This window comes from Phyllobates terribilis, unplaced genomic scaffold, assembly GCF_046119375.1.
Source record: "Phyllobates terribilis strain yellow unplaced genomic scaffold, ASM4611937v1 Scaffold_10__3_contigs__length_209671492, whole genome shotgun sequence".
Lineage (NCBI taxonomy): Eukaryota > Metazoa > Chordata > Amphibia > Anura > Dendrobatidae > Phyllobates > Phyllobates terribilis.
In genome coordinates, this window is record NW_027362770.1 from 14,835,562 (window position 1) to 14,861,382 (window position 25,821).

Consider the following 25,821-nt stretch of genomic DNA (forward strand, 5'->3'; position numbering starts at 1 on the left):
AATGTAAAAACCGCCTGATGACGTTGAGCCCTACTGCCAGCATAGTAAGGAGGTGTGCAGGATCCCTTCTGCGCAGTTAGAAAGCTTGTGGCATGACCAGACAGGCTTTGGGTGCAGGTGGAAGACCGAGAGGAGGTTGAGGAGGCAGAAGCAGTGGAGGAAAAATGACATAAAGAGGATTGACGCACAACTCGTGGGGACGGCAAGACTTGGACAGCAGCCCCTTGTCCTGCTGTCACCATAGTTACCCAGTGCCCAGTCAGCGACATGTAACGCCCCTGTCCATGCCTACTCGTCCAAGTGTCTGTGGTGAAATGCACCCTGTCACACACAGAGTTTCTCAAAGAAGCGGTGATGTTGTGTGCGACATGCTGGTGGAGCGCAGGCACACCTTTCTTTGAGAAGTAGTGCCGACTGGGCATCTGGTACTGGGGCACTGCGACGGACATAAGGTCTCGAAAATCCTCTGTGTCCACCAGGCGGAAAGGCAGCATTTCTGTAGCCAAGAGCTTGCAGATGGTGAAATTCAACCTCTTAGCTTTCTCATGGCTAGGAGGAAATGGTCTTTTACTTGTCCACATCTGAGGGACCGAGGGCTGGCTATTGTGCTTAGACGGGGTTGATAAGGGTGTCCCCGGCAAACTGCCAGTCTGTGAGGAAGATGCAGGCGGACATGTTAGGTTGCCTTGATCCAAAGGTGGTGCTATCGATGTCGGACAGCGCTCAAGACCAGCTGGTGTTACCACCTCCAAAGAAAATGATGACCTGCCAATCACGCTGGCTGTTGCGGGTAAAGAGGTGGCAGGTCTGCGCCCCAAAACAGGTGTGACTGCTGTCCCCCCAGTCACAGAGGATGAAGAGGCCGCGGATGCACAAGATATGGCAGACGGTGGTTGGCCCGGCCGGCTAGACCGCATTGTAGCACACTGAGCTTCCCACTGCAACTTATGCTTCATGTCCATGTGCCGGTTCATGCATGAAGTACTCAAACTATGTATTTTTTGGCCTCTACTTAGCTTTTGCTGACAAATGTTACAGATAACACGAGTTGGGTCATCTTTATCGATCTGAAAAAATGCCCAGGCTATGCAAGGCTTAGCACCCATGCGACCTGAAGAGCCACCACGACTTGTGATGAGAGGCAGAGTTGTGTTTGAGGATGCAGTTGTTGACGTGCTTCCAGTACTACGTCTCTGTCCAGGAAGGCGCAACCTGACCTCGTCGTCACTAGCATCTTCCTCCACCTCCTCTGCTGACCTCATCTCTTGGCTGACTGTGGGTTGACAGTAAGTGGGATCTCCGACCTCATCATCATCACCCTGTGCGTTATCACACCCGTCGTCCTCAGAGCCAACCTGTTCCTGCCCTGACAAAAAACTAAAGTTGTCGCTCCAATCAGGTATTTGAGTCTTATCATCGTCTTCCTCATTGTCTCCACCAACAGGAGTTACAGTTTGGGAATGAGGGTCTACATTATGGTCAGAACCTTCTGCGTCTGGTCCTGGATACGACTCATAAAGATTCTGGGCATCAGTGCAGATCATTTCCTCGTCTGGATTCACAGAAGCGCTGGAGTCGACCTCTGATTCCCAGGCTATAGTATGAGTAAACAGCTCTGCAGACTCAACCATCTGTTCTACCTCATACTCAGACGGGCAGCTGGAGATTTGGGAGCTGTGAGGAAGCAAGTGCGATTTGGGTGACACCTTTGAGGACTGGAGTATTTGTGATGTTGAAGTTGATGTGGAGGAGAGCCCACTTAAAGGAGCACTTGATATCCGTTGAAGCACCTGCTGTTTTTGTGCCTCATCTGGAATTTGTAGCGATTGGCGTGGCCGTAAGAAAGGGATCTTATCACATTGTCCGCTAAAAGAAGTAGACATTTTAGTTTGGCTGGAAGATGGTCTTTCTTCTGCACCTACCCCACGGACACAACCTTTTTTCCCCTTCCCAACACGCCTATTCCCCTTTCCACCAGCAGCAGGCCTTTTTCCACTCATTTTGGTGGTTAACTAATTCACAACTCTGGAGTTGTTTGCACAAAAAAACAATGGATGGTAACAGAGCAGAGCTGAGTGGCCAAACTGTGGTATTAGGCCAAAACTATTGGCTGGGTTAGATGCAGAAAAAAATTATTTTTAATTTGCAACCTGATGGAGGTCAGTATAGATGGACTAATAGACCAAGTCCCACACACCGCTAGAAGCCCAAATATTTTTTCAGAGCTAGATGCAGAAATTTTTTTTATTCAATTTGCAACCTGATGGAGGTCAGTATAGATGGACTAATAGACCAAGTCCCACACACTGCTAGAAGCCCAAATATCTTTTCAGAGCTAGATGCAGAAAAAAATTATTTTTAATTTGCAACCTGATGGAGGTCAGTATAGATGGACTAATAGACCAAGTCCCACACACCGCTAGAAGCCCAAATATTTTTTCAGAGCTAGATGCAGAAAAAAATTATTTTTAATTTGCAACCTGATGGAGGTCAGTATAGATGGACTAATAGACCAAGTCCCACACACCGCTAGAAGCCCAAATATTTTTTCAGAGCTAGATGCAGAAAAAAATTATATTCAATTTGCAACCTGCTGGAGGTCAGTATAGAAGGACTAATAGAACAAGTCCCACACACTGCTAGAAGCCCAAATATTTTTTCAGAGCTAAATGAAGAAAAAAATTATTTTTAATTTGCAACCTGATGGAGGTCAGTATAGATAGACTAATAGACCAAGTCCCACACACTGCTAGAAGCCCAAATATTTTTTCAGAGCTAGATGTAGAAAAAAAATATTTTTAATTTGCAACCTGATGGAGGTCAGTATAGATGGACTAATAGACCAAGTCCCACACACTGCTAGAAGCCCAAATATTTTTTCAGAGCTAGATGCAGAAAAAAATTATTTTTAATTTGCAACCTGATGGAGGTCAGTATAGATGGACTAGTAGACCAAGTCCCACACACCGCTAGAAGCCCAAATATTTTTTCAGAGCTAGATGCAGAAAAAAATTATATTCAATTTGCAACCTGCTGGACGTCAGTATAGAAGGACTAATAGAACAAGTCCCACACACTGCTAGAAGCCCAAATATTTTTTCAGAGCTAAATGAAGAAAAAAATTATTTTTAATTTGCAACCTGATGGAGGTCAGTATAGATGGACTAATAGACCAAGTCCCACACACTGCTAGAAGCCCAAATATTTTTTCAGAGCTAGATGCAGAAAAAAATTATTTTTAATTTGCAACCTGATGGAGGTCAGTATAGATGGACTAATAGACCAAGTCCCACACACCGCTAGAAGCCCAAATATTTTTTCAGAGCTAGATGCAGAAATTTTTTTTATTCAATTTGCAACATGATGGAGGTCAGTATAGATGGACTAATAGACCAAGTCCCACACACTGCTAGAAGCCCAAATATTTTTTCAGAGCTAGATGCAGAAAAAAAATATTTTTAATTTGCAACCTGATGGAGGTCAGTATAGATGGACTAATAGACCAAGTACCACACACTGCTAGAAGCCCAAATATTTTTTCAGAGCTAGATGCAGAAAAAAATTATTTTTAATTTGCAACCTGATGGAGGTCAGTATAGATGGACTAATAGAACAAGTCCCACACGCTGCTAGAAGCCCAAATATTTTTTCAGAGATAAATGAAGAAAAAAATTATTTTTAATTTGCAACCTGATGGAGGTCAGTATAGATGGACTAATAGACCAAGTCCCACACACTGCTAGAAGCCCAAATATTTTTTCAGAGCTAGATGCAGAAAAAAATTATTTTTAATTTGCAACCTGATGGAGGTCAGTATAGATGGACTAATAGACCAAGTCCCACACACCGCTAGAAGCCCAAATATTTTTTCAGAGCTAGATGCAGAAAAAAATTATATTCAATTTGCAACCTGCTGGAGGTCAGTATAGAAGGACTAATAGAACAAGTCCCACACACTGCTAGAAGCCCAAATATTTTTTCAGAGCTAAATGAAGAAAAAAATTATTTTTAATTTGCAACCAGATGGAGGTCAGTATAGATGGACTAATAGACCAAGTCCCACACACTGCTAGAAGCCCAAATATTTTTTCAGAGCTAGATGCAGAAAAAAATTATATTCAGTTTGCAACCTGATGGAGGTCAGTATAGATGGACTAATAGAATGATGCTATGCCCAAAAGATTTTACTTCACTAGGTGCAGTAAAAAAATTGGTATTCTATACACAGGTGGTATATCTTGCAACACAGATAGGCTACTCCACTGACTAACACACTCTGCAATAGGCCAAAAAGGATTAGCTTTGCTATATTCAGCCAAATGCTGTGAAAAAAACTTGCACAGCACTGGCACAGACCTGCCTGGCAAAAACTGATAGGAACTGATGTAACCTAGTCCTGAAAAGGACTCCAATTACAATTAGTCTTTACTCCCACAATCTATCTATTTAAGAGCACAGACCTGCCTGATAAAAGTCGTAGGAAATGCTGTAACCTAGTCCTTAAAAGGACTGCAATCACAACTATTCCCTACTCCCAAGCTATCTGTATATTTGTGCGAAAATTGGCTTGAAATTAACAAGGTATAGCGCACACAGCAACAGCGGTGCCGTCTAACACGCAGCTGCAGCAGTGAGAAAATGGTGGCGACGGGGAAAATGGCTTGGTCTTATAGGGCAAGGACATGTGACATACACTGCCAATCACACATGCCCTTGCTTGTGTGAAAAAAAGCACTTCGCTCCGTGTGTGCGCTGCTGATAGGCTGACAGATTGCACCTCCCCACTGCAAATGCGGGAAAGAGAAAAAAAAATGGAGATCTTCATTGTTCCTGCAGAGATCCATCCCCTGCCCCTCCCCCCGCCCCGCTGTACACTCAAACTGCGTATTAACATTAATTTTCATCATTACTGAGAAAAAATCCAGTTATGATTTTGGTGCACGAACAGTTATCGAACATAACCTCGAACAGCCGAATTTTTCTCAAATTGTTCGTGTTCGCCGACCGGCTCGAACACCGCCCAAAACAGCTCGAATTTGAGATTGGCGAACAGTTCGAGTAGAACAACGCTCATCTCTAGCCGGGACCCAGTCGGACCTTGGGACAGAACACATCCTCCCCACACCGAGGATTGCGGGCCCTATGTCAGTCAGAGTTGCCCCCACAGTGTACAGCTCCTGCGCATCCTCCTCCTTCTCCTCCTCATGTTCAGCCTCCATCTCAGATATCACCACATCAGTTACAAGCTGGAAGCATTGCAGTACTGCATCCGCCAAGCGGCAACAGGCTGCGCTGAAACTCATAAGCTTAGGTGATAAACCTCACACTGCTTGTGAGTTGTGGACAGCTGTGAAAGAACAGGCAGATCTGTGGCTGAGACCGCTGAACCTACATCCCGGCATGGTCGTGTGTGACAATGGCCGTAACCTGGTGGCGGCTCTGAGGCGAGGTGAGATCACACATGTACCATGCCTGGCTCATGTGCTTAACCTCGTGGTTCAGCGGTTTCTTAAATCGTACCCCGAGTTGCCAGATCTGCTCGTCAAAGTACGCCGCCTGTCAGCTCATTTTCGCAAGTCGGCTACAGCTTCCGCCGCCCTTGCTGTGTTGCAGCAGTGTTTGCAGCTTCCGGCACACCGACTGGTGTGTGATGTCCCCACACGTTGGAACTCTACCCTCCACATGTTGCAAAGGATTTGTGAGCAGAAGAGAGCAGTTGTGGAGTACCAGATGCAACAAGGCCGTCGATATTCAGGTCAGACTCCACACATAAGACCTCAGGAGTGGACCTGGATGTCTGACATATGTACCATCCTGACAAACTTTGAGGAGGCCACCAAGATGGTGAGTGGCGATGATGCCATCATTAGTGTCAGCATCCCACTTGTCTGTCTTTTGCAACGCTCTCTGCAGAGAATTAAAGAGGAGGCATTGCAGCCAGAGTATGATGAGATGGATCAAGAAGCCGTAGCGGGCGATTACACACAGGCCAGCCTCATCTCATCCCAACGTGCATTGGGGGACAATGAGGGAGAGGAGGAGGAGGAGGAAGAACAGGAGCTGCTATCATGCGTTGTAGACGGTAGTACCTGTACAAGTGTCATAACGTCGGTTCAGCGTGGGTGGCCTGAGGACAGGGGGGAGGAGAGGGGGGAGGAGGAGGAGGAGAGCATGGTCAGTCGTCATCTTGGTGAGGACACGGAAATCTTGCCCGTTACCAGTCTGGCATGCATGGCTGACTTTATGTTACGCTGCCTTAACCGTGACCCTCGCGTTGTCAAAATGTTGGGTGACAGTCATTACTGGTTGGTGACACTTGTAGACCCCCGCTACAAGGAGAACTTTCACTCTCTTATTCCTGAGGTGGAGAGGTCTACAAAAATGGGGCAATACCAGAAGGCCCTTGCTGCAGAACTCTTAAAAAAAAATCCCATCTGAACACGCTAGCGGCAGAGGTCACAGTTCGTTGCCCAACCAAGGCGTACAGGCGAGAGAGATGCAACTCCAATCCAGCAGAGGCAGGGGAACACTGTCAACATTCTGGGACAGTATTCTGACACCCGCCCAGCTTACAGGCCCTGAGGCGCGGGGTACTCTCACAAGGAGTGGAAAGTTTCAAAAGATGGTGAGGGAGTACCTTGCCGATTGTACCAGCGTCCTCCGTGATTCCTCTGTGCCTTTTAATTATTGGGTATCCAAGCTGGACACTTGGAATGAACTCGCTCTGTACGCCTTGGAGGTCCTGGCCTGCCCTGTCGCTAGCGTGTAATCAGAGCGTGTTTTTAGTGCCGCTGGGGGAATTATAACTGATAAGCGCACTCGCCTGTCAACTGACAATGCTGACAAGCTGACCCTTATCAAAATGAACAAGGGCTGGATTGGGCCAGACTTGTCATCACTACCAAATGACAGCAGAGTAACATAAAGTCAAATCCACTGTGTTATTTCGGGAGGTGTATTCACTTGCACCGCTTCACACCCACACATGGGTATATGCTTCCTCATTTCGGCTGTTTTATGTTCTTCTCCTTATCCTCAGCCTCCACCACCACTATACCACCAGGGTGCCAGTATTGCAAGTTCCTCCGTCCTTATTTTTGTCAGCTTTTGCTTGGAAGGCATAAGCAAAGACTGTGGGAGACCCACTCCCCAATAATGGGACTTATGTTTGTAATATGATGTACTGCATGGTTCTTGTAAGGGGCATTGCAAGTTGCTCCATCCTAATTTTTGGCAGCTTTTGCTTGGAAAGCATAAGCAAATACTATGGGACTCCCACTCCCCAATAATGGGACTTATGTTTGTAATATGCTGTACTGCATGGCTCTTGTAAGGGGCATTGCAAGTTGCTCCGTCCTAATTTTTGGCAGCTTTTGCTTGGAAAGCATAAGCAAATGCTATGGGACACCCACTCCCCAATAAAGGGACTTATGTTTGTAATATGCTGTACTGCATGGCTCTTGTAAGGAGCATTGCAAGTTGCTCCTTCCTAATTTTTGGCAGCTTTTGCTTGGAAAGCATAAGCAAATACCATGGGACACCCACTCCCCAATAATGGGACTTATGTTTGTAATATGCTGTACTGCATAGCTCTTGTAAGGGACATTGCAAGTTGCTCCGTCCTAATTTTTGGCAGCTTTTGCTTGGAAAGCATAAGCAAATACTATGGGACACCCACTCCCCAATAATGGGACTTATGTTTGTAATATGCTGTACTGCATGGCTCTTGTAAGGGGCATTGCAAGTTGCTCCGTCCTAATTTTTGGCAGCTTTTGCTTGGAAAGCATAAGCAAATACTATGGGACACCCACTCCCCAATAATGGGACTTATGTTTGTAATATGCTGTACTGCATGGCTCTTGTAAGGGGCATTGCAAGTTGCTCCGTCCAAATTTTTGGCAGCTTTTGCTGGGAAAGCATAAGCAAATACTATGGGACACCCACTCCCCAATAATGGGACTTATGTTTGTAATATGCTGTACTGCATGGCTCTTGTAAGGGGCATTGCAAGTTGCTCCGTCCTAATTTTTGGCAGCTTTTGCTGGGAAAGCATAAGCAAATACTATGGGACACCCACTCCCCAATAATGGGACTTATGTTTGTAATATGCTGTACTGCATGGCTCTTGTAAGGGGCATTGCAAGTTGCTCCGTCCTAATTTTTGGCAGCTTTTGCTGGGAAAGCATAAGCAAATATTATGGGACACCCACTCCCCAATAATGGGACTTATGTTTGTAATATGCTGTACTGCATGGCTCTTGTAAGGGGCATTGCAAGTTGCTCCGTCCTAATTTTTGCCAGCTTTTGCTTGGAAAGCATAAGCAAATACTATGGGACACCCACTCCCCAATAATGGGACTTATGTTTGTAATATGCTGTACTGCATGGCTCTTGTAAGGGGCATTGCAAGTTGCTCCGTCCTAATTTTTGGCAGCTTTTGCTGGGAAAGCATAAGCAAATACTATGGAACACCCACTCCCCGATAATGGGACTTATGTTTGTAATATGCTGTACTGCATGGCTCTTGTAAGGGGCATTGCAAGTTGCTCCATCCTAATTTTTGGCAGCTTTTGCTTGGAAAGCATAAGCAAATACCATGGGACACCCACTCCCCAATAATGGGACTTATGTTTGTAATATGCTGTACTGCATGGCTCTTCAAGGGGCATTGTAAGTTGCTCCGTCCTAATTTTTGGCAGCTTTTGCTTGCAAGGCATAAGCAAATACTATGGGACACCCACTCCCCAATAATGGGACTTATGTTTGTAATATGCTGTACTGCATGGCTCTTGTAAGGGGCATTGCAAGTTGCTCCGTCCTAATTTTTGGCAGCTTTTGCTGGGAAAGCATAAGCAAATACTATGGAACACCCACTCCCCGATAATGGGACTTATGTTTGTAATATGCTGTACTGCATGGCTCTTGTAAGGGGCATTGCAAGTTGCTCTGTCCTAATTTTTGGCAGCTTTTGCTTGGAAAGCATAAGCAAATACCATGGGACACCCACTCCCCAATAATGGGACTTATGTTTGTAATATGCTGTACTGCATGGCTCTTGTAAGGGGCATTGCAAGTTGCTCCGTCCTTATTTTTGGCAGCTTTTGCTTGCAAGGCATAAGCAAATACTATGGGACACCCACTCCCCAATAATGGGACTTATGTTTGTAATATGCTGTACTGCATGTGACGCGCCCCCTGGGCCGTGTGTACACGTGTGTGGGATACCCGGTGCCGGGTCTCTGGGGTCTGTAGTCTCCGTGGCGGTGACCCGGTCACATGGCTCAGGCTGGTCAAACCAGTGGCAGTCTTTCTTAGGTTTTGAGGTTAATTGTCCGACTGCGCCACCCGTGGATTGCGGTCAGGGAGTACCACCGCTGCGAGGCAGACCGCGGAGGCTGGTGTTGTGTGCGCAGCATAGAGTGGGATAACTTCCCTCGGGAGGAGTATAGCCTCAGGGCAGTGAGTGTGGATGATGGGGGTGATGGTGCACGAGCGCAGCAGGAATGACTCAGAGTCTTTGCAGTGCAGTTCAGGGTCTTTACTGATGATTATAAGGTAGACCCGCCCGGGAGTACTGGCTAGCATAAGAGGCCTGGTCAGTCTGTGAGAAAGCAGGAGTTCCCCTGGCCAGGTGGAGTTGTAGGCCTCCCCGTCTGTCTGCACTCTTCCTGGCTACCTTGCTGTAAGCGGGTAGAAGTAGCCCACGTCCCTGAGTGTACCGTGTAGTGCTCACCCATATGGCTGGTGACTTGGGGCCTTCTGTTAGCCTCCGCTCCACGACGGCGGTGCTGGTCTCTTGCTTGTGACTGAGCCTCCGGGCTTCTATGGCCAGAGGACCTGAAATCCCCTGCCGGCTGGTTTCTGCTGCTGGATATATAAGTCCTCACAGCTTCGGACTCCTGTGTCCTGTTCCTATTGTCTTCTGCCAGGGCGAGCTCTGCTCAGCTTCCAGCCCCTGGTCTTTAGCTCCTAGCTCCTACAGAGCTCCTTGCTGTTACTTTCCCTTGCTCTCACTCTGACTCTGACTGTTCTCTGACTCACTCAACCCCGCCCCAGATCCAGTTTATAAGGGCAGAATTCTCCCCTCCCAGGATTGGGGCAGGAGGATGTTGCATGTTTAAGGGATCCTGACCAGGAAACCTCCCACTTGCTCTCCGACATAATATCTCTATTACTGTGGTGACCAGACCCCTGGGGTGCCACACATGGCTCTTGTAAGGGGCATTGCAGTTCCTCATAATTTTTGGAAAGCCTTCCATTCACTGCTTAGGCCAACAGTGCACGGGAGACCCAGTTGCTATAAATGGAAAAAAAGGTTTAGTTAATGCCCTCTGACCTCCATGTCATTTCCAAGGGGCATTGGAGTGGCTCGAAATTTTTGGTAGGCATTGCACTCACTGTATGCCCTATAACTGTGTAGCCGAACCGCTCCTTTTGTTACAGAAACATATCCTACAAGACATATCTGGTTGACTGGCCTGATATTGATGTGAATGGTCCCTGTTCCTCCTGCTCTTTTTCCTTTGCCACTACCTCATCCATCATTTATCACCTGAAGCTTTGTTTTAACTGCAGTCATAGAACTTGGATAGTAGCAGAAAAACATCCAGCAATCCTCGGAGGAGGTAGGATATGCGCCAAAACGCTGACCACCTCAGGCCTAGCCACTACTACATACATGCGCTTGCATTCCAAGAAAACAAAGCAGATGCTAACTTCTATCATCCTCATCATGCTCCTCACCTTGGCACGCTCAACTCCCCTGATGGAGAAGCCAGGGCCCACCGGAGGAGTCTGATAGCCCGGTGGGCTCGGCCAATGCTGCCCTAAAGCAGGCCAGGCTAAGAAAAGTGTCGGAAAGGTTACCGGGACAAATAGGGGTGGCTGGGGACCGAGTATGAACACCCGGCCACCCCCTGGAGGCTGGGGAGCAAGCGGGGACACCCGGCCACCAGGTGGCTGGGGACTGAGTATGGATACCAGGCCGCCGACACAGCCATGGCGTGGTGGCCAGATTCCGCCTCCACATACCTAAAAGGCCCAATTTAAAGTGCAAGCAAGCAAGCAGTATGGTATTGCAGCCTGGGGGTGGTTGGGTGGCAGGCTGCATACTTGCGCTTGCATTGCAAGGAATGGGAGAGGTACAATTGAACACTGCCCTGGGACAAGGACTTGAATGGGATAGTTGCAAGTCTGCAACGACAGGTGCAAGGTGGGAGGCATCTTTGCATGTACCATGAACAGGGGTTTGGCATGCACACACTACAGCGGAATAGGCTCTCCTTCCCACTAAATGCACTGGGGAGGGCACAGGTAATGGTTTGGTATATGCGCTTAATCTTATGTATAAGGCACACCAGGACAAATATGGGCGGCTGGGGACTGAGTATGGATACCTCGCTGCCGAAGCAGCCATGAGGTAGTGGCCAGCTTCGGCCTCCTCCAAACTAAAAGGCCCCATTTCAAGTGCAAGCTACCAGTATGGAATTGCAGTCTGGGGGTGGGTGGGTGGCAGGCTGCACACTTACACTTGCATTAAAAGAAAACATAGCAGATGCTAACTTCTGTCATCATCATCATGCTCCTCACCCTGGCACTCTCAACTCCACCGATGGAGAAGTCAGGGCCCACCGGAGGAGTCTGGTTCTCTGGTGGGCTCGTCCAATGCTGCCTAAAGCAGGCCGGGCTAAGAAAAGTGTGTGGGGGGATGTTCCAAGGAGAAAAAGGGGCGGCTGGGGGCCGTTTATGGACACCCGGCTGCCCCCAGGCGGCTGGGGACCGTGTGTGGACACCCGGCCACGGGGCGGCTGGGGACCGAGTATGGACACCCGGCCGCCGGGCGGCTGGGGACTGAATATGGATTCCAGGCCGCCAACACAGCCATGACGTGGTGGCCAGATTCCGCCTCCACATGCCTAAAAGGCCCAATTTCAAGTTCAAGCAAGCAAGCAGTATGGTATTGCAGCCTGGGGGTGGGTGGGTGGCAGGCTGCATACTTGAGCTTGTATTGCAAGGAATGGGGGAGGTATAATTGAACACTGCCCTGGGACAAGGACTTGAATGGGGATAGTTGCAAGTCTGCATCTTCTGATGCGGTAAGGATCACTTATGATGGGCACACTTTTAGACAGTGACCTGGGAGTCAGAGATGCTTCCAGTGGTCTTCCCCATGCTGTTCCCTTGTCTTTTCAGCACTTTATGCATGTGTCACACAGCACATGGCCAGATAAGGTTGCAAAATGTTAAAATGACATTTCCCGGTGAATGCATTTGTCATAGTTGAAAGCAATACAAAAGTGCAAAAACGCATACAAAATGCTACATGTGAACATAGCCGAAGGTGTGGATGAGTATTTTTGTTTTTGGTCATTTATTTTAACTTATACACAAGTCTTTTCCCTGGAAAAGATGTTCCTTAACATATTTCACAGGAAAAAAGTTTCACTTTCGTTTTTGAACGTTTTATTGTGAGCCTGTAAAAGTGGCTTAATATCTCTGACCACTTTGTTGACAGCAGTGACCTGGGGGTAAGAAATGCTTCCTGGGGCGATCCCCATGCTGTCCCCAAGTCATTTGAGCACTGTCACTATCGTTTTGGGCACTTGTTAGGCTTTTAAAAGACTGCCGGGGGTGCCACCGCAAAAATGCTCGAGTCTCCCATAGACTAACATTGGGCTTGTTGCTCGGGTCGAGCACCCGAGTATCACGGCGAGCTCGGCCCGAGCTTCGAGCACCCGAGCATTTTAGTGCTCGCTCAACACTAGTACTGAGGAATGTTTTATGTGTTACCTCTCACAATGGTCTGCAGATAATAATTAGAGATGTGACTTTCAGCGCAGAAATTTATACAATCAAAGTAAGCAGAATGGGTGTCTGTCCTGTGATTGCTGTGGCTCGTAGTATCTTGTATGTGGCAGCAAAGGTTTATATAACTTTTAATGTTTCACTGAGTGAGAGATTGAGAGCTGCAGTAGTCTCAGATGGACAGTGGATGGCAGTAGGTTAACAGGAAAGTTTTGCTTGTATAACTGATATTCAGCAGAAGAAAAAATGTAAGCAATTGACTCTAGTTTTGACTGTATACATGTCTTATACTGTGCGATCTAGAGCCGTTGTTGAATGCCACTTGTTTTACTTAAGGGTGGTAGCTGTCATGCATAGATCTTAATGATAATGAGTGCCTCTAGGAGTGTGAGTTGGGGTAGAAGGCAGCTGAAGACGCTGCTCAGTTTTATTAACTCCCCAAATGGTGGAATTTGATGCCAAAAGAAGTTTTCATGGCTTCCTTAGAGACGGACATTAGGAAGGAAGGGGAGACCCTCCATCCACTGCTGTACAGCTCACTAGTGATGATCGAGCATGCTCGCTACTGCTCGGTGCTTGCCTGAGCATATTGTAGCACCCTGAGGATTCGGCTGCTACAGGGGTATTACACCTCAAGCCAGAGGTGTGGTATTCCACTCCCGGGTAAGGATGGAGTGTGGAACTGAGCTCAGTTAGCTGCATACACTACATACATCCCATTTCCGGGGGACAGATCGACGGTACTCCCACTAGGTATATGTGCAGGTACGACAGTGTCTGTCCCTGGCTGGAGTGGGAGGGGGGTGGAACATCCCAGTAGTGTAGGGGCAGATAGGGGAGCAGTCTGGGTAAGGCTAGGAGCTCATTGGGTGCTGGTCACCTGAGCTCACACATAGAGGGAGTATATAAGGTGGGCACCATCTTAGATCAGGGTCAGTCAGTCAGTCAGCCAGTCAATCTTTGTAGAGCAAGAGGTGCAGAGCAGAGAAGCTCAGCCAGAAGGGCTGACAGGGAGTTGTGGTTCCGGCTGGGCCCAGCTCCAAGGCCAAGTCTGCAGAGAGAGAGGAGTCAGAAGAACCGAGAGAGGAAAGAAGAAGGAACCCCAAGACCCCAGAATACAAACAGAAGGGTGAAGGGTTGGCACGCAAGGGTACCGGATCCCAAGCTGGCAGAGGCCAAAGCACACCTTAGCCAGGAACCGGAGGTCGTGGGCAGGATCTGCCACGACCCTCACCAAATCCACTAGAAAGGCACACCAAGTATAGGGTCAGGGAACCCAGAAGAGGTACACCAACAAGAGGCCCGAGGGAGCCGGACATAAGTGGATCCGTGGTGGAAACGGCCAGTAGAAAGGACAGTCAGAAAGGAGCTCAGGACCACGCTCCAGAATTGCTTGGGGGTTGGCCGAGTCCAGGACCTGGTGGACGCAGTACGGCTCGGGTGGTCACTCAAGGCCAGAGTGACCACAAGAACACCAGTAAGTAAAAACCCCTGAACTGCACAGCCCGACTCTGAGTCTTCTTGCTTAATCATCCTGCACCTTCACAACCACCATCCTCTACACCTGACCCCCTGAGGCTATACCCCTCCCGTTGGGGGTTATACTACCACAGCTGCACATATACCACCAGCCTCAGCGGACCCTTCTGCAGCGGCGGCCTTTTGACCGCAAATCAACGGGTGGCGTAGTCGACACTAAGAACATCTAATAACATCTGCAAAGACTGCCGCACACTGAGTTTGACACCCTGGGCACGGACCGGGTCGCCGCCACTCGGAGACTACAACCCCCATCTGATCCGGCTCCGGGAATTCCCCAAACAGCACTGGCCCAGGGGGCGCGTCAACTTTGGCGTAGTCGGCAGGATTTCGTGCCCGCAACCACAACCGCAACCACGTGCCTGAAGAAAAGTTCACATTTACCTCAAAAAGAAGTCTCCCGCCGATTCCAGAGGGTCCCCGCCATCGGACGCCATCACGGATCGTTTCCGGCCGGTTGCCCGCCATCTGCAGCTTTTTCCCGCCATCCACGGAGTTTCCCGCCACTGGGAGACGATTCCCGCCATTTCCAGAAGATTTCCCGCCTTGGAAGAGCGGACGCCATTATGGGCGTGCCAGAGGGTGGCAAGAGGCCACCTCCCATCCTGGGTCAAGTCATGGAATGGCGCCAAAAGTGGAGACCGCCCCCACCAACAGAGACTGTGATGCTAGAGATGTCCATCAGCGTGAGGGAACTGCCCCTGGAACTGACAATCACTAAGTTGCCCCGGGACCACCCTCAATGTGGGCGGAGACAGAACAAAAGAGAGAAGATGGGTGCAGCCTGGAGGAGTCTGGAGAGAGCGCACCCGGAGATGAGAAGTCTGGAGAGGAGTCCAGAGAAGTCGTACCCGGAGATGGAGGGAGAGTCAGGCAGCACCGACCCAGTGGTCAGGAGCCTGCTGCAAGCGACAACCCCACTAGGCCTGGTGGAGATCCTGGCACAGCTCCCCCAAGACCGGGAGTGTGCGCAGACCGCGCTGGAGCGCCTCGCACGGAGGATGGCCCAGGTGCAGCGAGAGACGCTGACGGAGTGGAGCCGAGAGATGGCCCTGCAGGCAAGAACCCGCCAGCAAAGCACGCCACCCGAGACGAGGAGACAGACCGCCTCTGAGGATGGCGCAGGAGGAGTGAAGGCCAGAGACGGCGCCGAGGAGGGAGCTGAACAGACGGAGGCAGGTAAAGGGGACGTTACTACCCCGAGACGAGAAACCGTGAGCCTGCCCCAGCTCCCCGTCGCAGAGCCCGAAATTCCCCCTGCCGTGCCCGTCGCTGCACCGTCACCGCTCCAGACTAGGCCTCAAACAGAAGCCGCGGCCGCGACCCCTGTGACGTCACGCGCCTCAACCCGGAGCGCGGCAAAGCAGGAAACACCACCGGCCTGGTCGCAAGGTCTAGTACCCCCGGGCGCCGCAGTTCCAACAGCGCCCTCTACCTCCACTGAGCCACCGGCCTGGTCGCTGGGCCAAGTTACCCCGGGCGCCGCCGTCTTCACGGTGCCCTTTACCTTCAGGGTGCCCCAAGCCTGGTCGCAAGGCCTGGTGAACCCCGGGCGCCGCTACCACCACCGCGCCCTCAACGTCTCGAGTGCCGCACCTGGGTGAAGACTTGTTTGCCCAGCACACTTGCCCGGATGGGCAGCCCTTTGTGTGGCCACCGGAGTACCACCATCCCCGACTCCGGAAAGAAAGACCCCTAGATGAGCCCCTGATCCCGGCTCCGGCGCCCGCCAAGATCACCCCACTCTCGTTGGAGGAAGCGCAGTTTGCGTGGGACCCCACCGGAGGAGACCTCATGGGATTCACCCAAGAGACTCGGGCGGCCGCAGCTGAACGTGCGGAGTGCTGCCGGCAGCAGTTAGAGGTCTTCGACCGGGAGCGAAGAGAGAGGCGGGTCCGAGAGCAGCGGCTGCAGGAACAGAGCGCAGAGCAGAAGAGCCGGACCAGGAGGAGCCCCCGTGCAGCCCACGGTCCCCGTGCCACCGGGACTGTAATTAAATTCCAACTGCAGCACGGTTGGGGTTTCATCAGGGATCATCACACCCCCGGCGACGTCTTTGTCACCCGCAGAGACGTAGAAAGCCATCTGCCGGAGGGACACAGAGGTTGTGACCTATATGTAGGGGATGAGGTCACATTCACCCGGCACAAGTGTGCCAAAGGACCCTACGCCCTCCATGTACACCGGCTGACGGAGGAGGAGCTGCGGTGTGAGGAGGAGCAAGAGGACCCGGACGGGTCTGAAGCCTACTTGCAAGAAGGAGCAGGATGGCATCGTCACCATTAAGAGGTGAACTGAAACTGTATATAGTTACCCGTCAGGGTACCAGAACTGTTACTGCTTTAAAATATGTTCCCCGTTGGGACAAGTGTGAACTTAAACCCGTGTGTCCCTTATTCCCACTGACCGAGGACTGAGAGCGGTCATCCTTTCCTAATACCTGGCCGAGGACTGAGAGCGGCCATTTCCCCTTGTATATAGTTGCGCTTTCTAAGGCGCCCCCTACTGGTTTTATAGGAAACTACAAGAGACTGTCGCACTTTACCCGGTTACAAGTTGCTCCGTGGCCGGAGGTACAAGAGTATTTATAAGGAAAAGTTTTATGCTGATGATGTTTATATGTTTTCTATGTGTATGTTATGAAAAAAATTGTATGTTTGTGGATGTTTTTATTCTTTACAGCCCGAGGACGTGCTGTGATTTACCAGGGGGGAATGTAGCACCCTGAGGATTCGGCTGCTACAGGGGTATTACACCTCAAGCCAGAGGTGTGGTATTCCACTCCCGGGTAAGGATGGAGTGTGGAACTGAGCTCAGTTAGCTGCATACACTACATACATCCCATTTCCGGGGGACAGATCGACGGTACTCCCACTAGGTATATGTGCAGGTACGACAGTGTCTGTCCCTGGCTGGAGTGGGAGGGGGGTGGAACATCCCAGTAGTGTAGGGGCAGATAGGGGGAGCAGTCTGGGTAAGGCTAGGAGCTCATTGGGTGCTGGTCACCTGAGCTCACACATAGAGGGAGTATATAAGGTGGGCACCATCTTAGATCAGGGTCAGTCAGTCAGTCAGCCAGTCAATCTTTGTAGAGCAAGAGGTGCAGAGCAGAGAAGCTCAGCCAGAAGGGCTGACAGGGAGTTGTGGTTCCGGCTGGGCCCAGCTCCAAGGCCAAGTCTGCAGAGAGAGAGGAGTCAGAAGGACCCAGAGAGGAAAGAAGAAGGAACCCCAAGACCCCAGAATACAAACAGAAGGGTGAAGGGTTGGCACGCAAGGGTACCGGATCCCAAGCTGGCAGAGGCCAAAGCACACCTTAGCCAGGAACCGGAGGTCGTGGGCAGGATCTGCCACGACCCTCACCAAATCCACTAGAAAGGCACACCAAGTATAGGGTCAGGGAACCCAGAAGAGGTACACCAACAAGAGGCCCGAGGGAGCCGGACATAAGTGGATCCGTGGTGGAAACGGCCAGTAGAAAGGACAGTCAGAAAGGAGCTCAGGACCACGCTCCAGAATTGCTTGGGGGTTGGCCGAGTCCAGGACCTGGTGGACGCAGTACGGCTCGGGTGGTCACTCAAGGCCAGAGTGACCACAAGAACACCAGTAAGTAAAAACCCCTGAACTGCACAGCCCGACTCTGAGTCTTCTTGCTTAATCATCCTGCACCTTCACAACCACCATCCTCTACACCTGACCCCCTGAGGCTATACCCCTCCCGTTGGGGGTTATACTACCACAGCTGCACATATACCACCAGCCTCAGCGGACCCTTCTGCAGCGGCGGCCTTTTGACCGCAAATCAACGGGTGGCGTAGTCGACACTAAGAACATCTAATAACATCTGCAAAGACTGCCGCACACTGAGTTTGACACCCTGGGCACGGACCGGGTCGCCGCCACTCGGAGACTACAACCCCCATCTGATCCGGCTCCGGGTATTCCCCAAACAGCACTGGCCCAGGGGGCGCGTCAATATCACTGCTCGAGATGCTCTGCTCTCACTGAGCATTTCCGGGTTGCTCGGGCGGGAACTCGGGTCCCCTCCCTGCATGTTTGGCGCTCTTTAGAGAACCAATAAACATGCAGGGATTGCCTGCCATGCACTGGAATGCCGTAGCCATGTTGGTTGTGGGCATTACAGTGATTAGCTGGCCGCACAGCGTCATCATGTCTATATCAGACCTGGCACCGCCATGCTCGTCACAGTCACTCCGGATCAGACAGTGTAGGGAGAGGTGCTGCTGAGCTAGGGAGAGATTTGATTGCGTATTAGGTAGTGTAGGGAGAAAAAACGTACATTACACATACCCATCTTAACAAACAGTCCTTCTGAGGACTAGTCCATCTGCAGAGATATCAGGTAGGCAGGGTGTATAGGCAGGCGGTGTATATAGCAGACTGCAGTGCATATAGCACAAGAGGCTCCATTCCAGTTCTGCCTTCTGCTGCTGTTAGATATTTCTATACAAAGGCCCAAGTCTCAGGGGCCAGGAATACTTTTCTTTGGATCTTAATTAGTGTTGAGCATTCCGATACTGTAATATCGGGTATCGGCCGATATTCGCGGTATCGGAATTCCGATACTTAATTCCGATACTTTTACAATATCGGATACCGGAATCGGAAGTTCCCATAATGCCTGCGCTCTGCAGTGTCTGTGAAGGATGACAAGTTGGATGGCAGCGCGATCCAGCCTGTCATCAGAATGCCATCCCAGCGGGGGAGAATTCTCCTGATTGTTTAAAAGCCGGCGGGAGGTAAAAAGCCGCCGGCTTTTAAACAATCACACAGCCCCATACTGCTTCCCCGCAGCCTCCCACCCCGATCCTCCGCTCCCCTCGCCACCTCCCATCCCGATCGTAAGTTAGGACCGGGCGGGGAGCGCAGCTCCAAGGAGCGGGGAGTGAAGGACCCGGGCGGGGAAGCCGGCAGTGAAAAGACTTCACCGCCGGCTTTCCCGTTCTGTGCTGCGCTTTCCCGCCGGTTATTTCAAATGAACAGCTGAGGTATCAGCTGATGCCGATCAGCTGTTCATTTGAAGTCGCCGCGTTGCCCTCAGAGGGTTCATGTGAGTTCATGCTTGACTGCATGAACTCACATGAACTTTCCCACGGCCGCACAGGTCAGCCTCACCTCCCAGACCCGTCATGATTAGTGTGTGTGCGGGGTGTGTGTGCGGGGTGTGTGTGCGGGTGTGCGCGGTGTCTGTGCGATGTGTGCGGGGTGTGTGTGCAGGCAGACATAGGCCGATGTGACACTACTACTCCCATCGGCCTATGTCTGTCCCCCGTCCACTCGTGCCAGCAGGATCAGCTCGATGGGAGCAGTAGTTCCCATCAGCCTGATCCTGCTATTTAAATTGCCCCATGGTCCCCAATAAATGTTAAATACACGTCATTGGTGGCCAGTGGTTACCTACAATAAATTAGTTCATACATTACCTGTCCCCGCCGATCGCCACCTAAAATAAAGTAAAAAATAAAAAACTACACCTATACTCACCTAGACACCTAATTCCCCGAAGCCATCGATCTCCTGTAATAAAATATAAAATAATAAACCACAACCTTATCCTTACCCCTCCGTAGCAGTCCACGAGTGTCCCACGAAGATCTCCAGTTCAGAGCAGCCACATAGAATGTGACCGCTCTGAACCGCTGCCGCCGCTAGAATGACGGGGCCGTAAGGGTTCACCGGAGTTCAGGCAGCGCTGCTCCGGTTAGCTGCTTTACGGCCCTGCTGTATCGTGAGAAATTCCCACGGTACAGCAGTGCCGTAAAGGAGGTCTCCGGAGCTGCGCTGCCTGAATGCACTCCGGTGACCTCAGTCAGTGGCTCCCACTGCCGGGAGCGGACGTGTTCCCGGCAGTGTGAGCTTACAGCAGCCATGCACAGCTGTCACCATCTCCAGATGTGACAGCTGTGCATGGGAGATCAGCGCAGGAACGTGGACAGGTAACTATTATTTTTAGTAAACTAAGAATTAAATAAAATTGTGTGTTTTATTTCAAATGAATTATTTTTTTCTGGGTGTAGTGTGTTTTTCTTTTTAACACTTTGTAGGTTAGTAATGGGGGTGTCTTATAGACGCCCATCATTACTAACCTGGGCTTCATGGCAGCTGGCACTGACATGAACCCCACCACTATTACCCCCTGCCACCGCACCAGGGCAGCGTGGAAGAGCGAGGCTAAGTGCCAGAGTTGGCGCATCCTATGGATGCGCCATTTCTGGGGCGGCTGACGACTGGTGTTTCTAGCCTGGGAGGGGGCCAATATTCATGGCACCCTTCCTGGGCTATTAATATCAGCCCCCAGCTGTCTGCCTAGCCTTTGCTAGCTATTAAAATAGGGGGGACCCCACGTCATTTTTTTGGGGGGGGTCCCCCATTTTAATAGCTAGTAAAGGCTAGGTATTCAGCTGGGGGCTGATATTAGTAGCCTGGGAAGCTCCGTGGGTATTACCCCCTTCCCAGGCTTCAAACATTTGCCCCAGCTGTCTGCTTAACCTCCGCTAGAGCCTAAAATTAAGGGGAACCCCACGCCAATTTTTTTTTAAATAAATCCTTTATTTTAACACTAAATGACAAGTACAGTAATCAACACTGTCACTGTACTTCATATATATGTGACTGACATGTTTCTATCTATCTAATCTATGTGTGATTCTCTATTCTTTCTATTCTAAATTGTCGGGTACAGATGCTGAATTGCCGGCTTTCTTAAAGAGACGGTGCATGAAAACACTAATATTTTTTTAAATAAATCCTTTACACTAAATGACAAGTACAGTAAGCAACACTGTCACTGTACTTCATATATATGTGACTGACATGTTTCTATCTATCTAATCTATGTGTGATGCTCTATTCTTTCTGTTATAAATTGTCGGGTACCGCTGCTGAATTGCCGGCCGGCTTTTTTAAAGAGACGGTGCACGAAAACACTAATATTTTTTTTAATAAATCCTTTACACTAAATGACAAGTACAGTAAGCAACACTGTCACTGTACTTCATATATATGTGACTGACATGTTTCTATCTATCTAATCTATGTGTGAAGCTCTATTCTTTCTGTTATAAATTGTCGGGTACAGATGCTGAATTGCCGGCTGGCTTTTTTAAAGAGACGGTGCACGAAAACACTAATATTTTTTTTAATAAATCCTTTACACTAAATGACAAGTACAGTAATCAACACTGTCACTGTACTTCATATATATGTGACTGACATGTTTCTATCTATCTAATCTATGTGTGATGCTCTATTCTTTCTGTTATAAATTGTCGGGTACCGCTGCTGAATTGCCGGCCGGCTTTTTTAAAGAGACGGTGCACGAAAACACTAATATTTTTTTTAATAAATCCTTTACACTAAATGACAAGTACAGTAAGCAACACTGTCACTGTACTTCATATATATGTGACTGACATGTTTCTATCTATCTATTCTATGTGTGAAGCTCTATTCTTTCTGTTATAAATTGTCGGGTACAGATGCTGAATTGCCGGCTGGCTTTTTTAAAGAGACGGTGCACGAAAACACTAATATTTTTTTTAATAAATCCTTTACACTAAATGACAAGTACAGTAATCAACACTGTCACTGTACTTCATATATATGTGACTGACATGTTTCTATCTATCTAATCTATGTGTGAAGCTCTATTCTTTCTGTTGTAAATTGTCGGGTACCGGTGTATGCGCTGCTGAATTGCCGGCTTTTCGCGTAATACATTCTACATTATTCTTAGTTGTTTTACTTCATGTAGAATTAACCTACAAGGAAAGAAAGGGTTTATTTTCATTCCGATATTTGTGTCCCATTGACTTGCATTGGTTTCCGGTATCGGAATCGGCGATATCCGATACTTTTTGGGTATCGGCCCGATCCAATCCGATACGATATTTCCTGATATCGGAAGGTATCGCTCAACACTAATCTTAATCCTCATTATTTGCTTAAAAAGCAATCCAGAGAACACCATTTTTTCTGCGCCATTTGCTTGTTGGCACTGCAGAATACAGCCAGGTCCTTTCCATATTACAGCGCTAGAAATAAATCCAGCTATTTAAAACTGTGTTTTCTCCGTCAAACAGATCACATATACGTTGTTAGAAAATAGAGCCATTTCTGGCCTCCATTAAAAATTTCCTTTAGTGTGTCAGTGAAGCAATTCACCACAGTTTGCTGTTCAAACTACTTACCTACAGGCAAGGTATTTAAAACTCTGTTTTCTCCGGCAAACATATATCACATATATACGGATCACATATATGTCGCGCCCAGGGGATGGGAACGACTCAGTACCCGGGCCTTTGCCTGGTTTGGGGGTGTCGCGGTGGTCGGCTCCCAGGCCCGTACCCTGTGGTCGCTCTTGAAAAAGGGGATTGGAACTTGGATAAAGTAAAAATAAAATAAATAGTTCGTGATGCCACCTGTGGTACCTGGTAATGATTATCAGCGCTGCTTCAGACCTCCGGGGGTGTTGGGATGGCAGCTGAGGTGTTTCTGCTCCCCACAGGTGGAGCGGGCCCCCGGGGCAATGTGGAGTTTGATGGTGGGTGGTGATGCTAGGGCTTGTAGCGCAGGCGGATGGCGCAGCAGGAGTAACTGACAGAGACATGGGATTCGCTTCAATACCTTTACTGGTGCGGATGTCAGGTACGCTCCAGGGTACTCAGTAGTATGGGTGCACTTTAGGACTTCTCCCCAGTGAGCGGGTATAAGGCCTCCTGGTCCGTGTCTGCCTCTCTGTATGCTCCTGGCCAGCCTGCAACTGGGCCTAGCTTATGTGTCGTGCTGTTCCTTCACCTGTCGCTCGGTAGTAGGACCTTCTACTTTCAACCGCTATCCCTGTGCGTTGGGGCCTTTGTGGTTCCTGGTCTTGTAATGGGTCTAGCTTCCGGTCGGCCAGGGACTTGTAGTCTTCCTGGAATGCCGGTGATCCCTACTGGGTATAAAGGGACCCTGTAGGCGCAGACCCGGTGTCTGGTTTGTATATCGGGGTGAGCCTATGATGCTCCTCTGCCCCCTCTACTCCTCCCTCCTTTCTTCTCTTGCCTTCGGCCACACTGGCCTCCACAGTTACCAGACCTGAACCCAATCTAGATGGTTTGGGGTGAGCTGGACCGCAGAGTGAAGGCAAAAGGGCCAACAAGTGCTAAGCATCTCTGGGAACTCCTTCAAGATTGTTGGAAGACCATTTCCGGTGACTACCTGTTGAAGCTCATCAAGAGAATGCCAAGAGTGTGCAAAGCAGTCATCAAAGCAAAAGGTGGCTACTTTGAAGAAACTAGAATATTTTCAGTTGTTTCATACTTTTTTGTTAAGTATATAATTCCACATGTGTTAATTCATAGTTTTGATGCCTTCAGTGTGAATGTACAATTTTCATAGTCATGAAAATACAGGAAAATCTTTAAATGAGAAGGTGTGTCCAAACTTTTGGTCTGTACTGTATATATATAAATATATATACATATTGTAAGGTGGCTAATGGTTGAATAGTCGATGGGATGTATGTGTTAGAACTCTCCTGTTAGTTTTTTTCTATTTTGCTGGTCACATGACCTTTTTGCCTATTTAATCCTGCTCCGCCCTTCTGGCCATGCTGGACTTCATTGTAATTTCTACTCTTAAGCTAGCCAGGTGCTTTGTAACCTTTCTCAGTCAGTTTAGCTAGGTCTTTTGACCTTTATGTTCTATGTTGTGTGTTTGTCTTCTTACTGCTACAATTTCTGCTAGGAGGTGTCCATCTTTCTCCCAGTTCCTAGTTCTTGTAGGGATCCCTCCCTCACATCTATAGGTCTTCGTTCAGACTAGCTGAGGACTTTAGCGGGTCTGATCGCAGGATCAGGTTCCCCGTTACATCTTAGGGATCTAGCTTAGTTCTATTGTAGGGACAGAACTCCTGTCTTTCCTTAGTGCTTGTAGCCTATCATAACAGTAAGTCCAGCCCAAAAATATCTCTAAGGAAAGACCTCCAGTCTCCATCATGGTGTCGGTTCAGGATTTGGCTCAACGCCTGCAGGGACTCTCTCTGGAGGTGGCCGAGCTCCAACAACACGTGAGTAGCTGTTCTGGAGCGCATTTTGTGGAGACAAAGGTACGATTGCCTGATTTATTTTTTGGTGAACAAGATTTTTTTTCCTTTAAAAATGCTTGTTTATTGTATTTTCGTTTGAGACCCAGATCCTCTGGTGATGAATCACAGCGCATAGGGTTCATAATGTCACTTTTGCGCAAAGAACCTCAGGGATGGGCCTTTTCTCTCCAACCTAGTGATCCATACTTTAGATCAGTGGATAGTTTTTTTTCTGCTTTGGGGTTGTTGTATGATGATCCTGATCGTGTCTCATCAGCTGAGACGGAATTGAGACTTTTGAGACAGGGATCAGGTAATGTGGAAAATTATTGTACTCACTTCCGTCGGTGGTCTGCTCAGGTGGGGTGGAACGATTCAGCTCTGAAAAGTTTGTTTCTTGCTGGGCTAGGTGAAAGGGTTAAGGATCTGCTTATTGCTTATCCTACACCTGGAAACTTGCAGGAGGCAATGCAATTAGCTATACGGGTGGACAGGAGACTGCGTGCAAGGGTTAATGAGAGTAAATCCTTTGCCATGTCAGCTCCTAGTCTTGAGAGGGTCTGTACTGACATTTGAGAGCTGATGGAGATTGGGGCGATGTCAGCCCGCTCTCAGGAAAAAGACCGCAGGTTTTCTGAAGGTTTGTGCTTTTATTGTGGAAAATCTGACCATTTCATTAAGAACTGTGTGCTTCGTATGAACAAAGAAAAAAAAAAAAAGGTCAGTTACGCCCGTATAGCCTGCTTAAACACTAAGGGGGTATTTCTTTCTGCTACTACTGCAGCTCAGGAAGAATTAATTGAATTTCGGGTATTTGTGGATTGTGGTTCTACTCTGAATGTGATTGATGGGGGATTCTTGGAAAAACTTAAATTAAAACCCAAACCTTTGTCATCCCCTATTGCCGTGGTTTCTGTCGATGGCTCTCCCTTGAAATGTGTTACTTACAAGGTTTATGAATTTCCCCTCACTATTAATGGTATTCACCAAGAAAATTTGGATTTGGTAGTATTAAATAATTTGCCTTCTCCAGTAATTTTGGGGTTACCCTGGTTAAAATTACACAATCCTGTACTGGATTGGTCTACTAATGAAATTAAGTCCTGGAGCCCTAAGTGTTATGACAAGTGTTGTAATGGGCGCATTGCTGCTGTGGATAAAGGGGAATTACCTGTACCTATTCAGGATTTTTGGAAAGTTTTTTCTGAGGAGGAGTCGCAAATTTTGCCTCCCCATAGAGACTATGATTGTACCATTGAATTTGTCCCTGGTGCGACTCTTCCTAAAAGTCGTTTATTTAATCTTACTATTCCTGAGAGAAAGGCTTTGGAGGAATACATACAGACGAGCTTGGCCGCCGGTCATATCAGACCCTCTAAGTCACCTGTGGC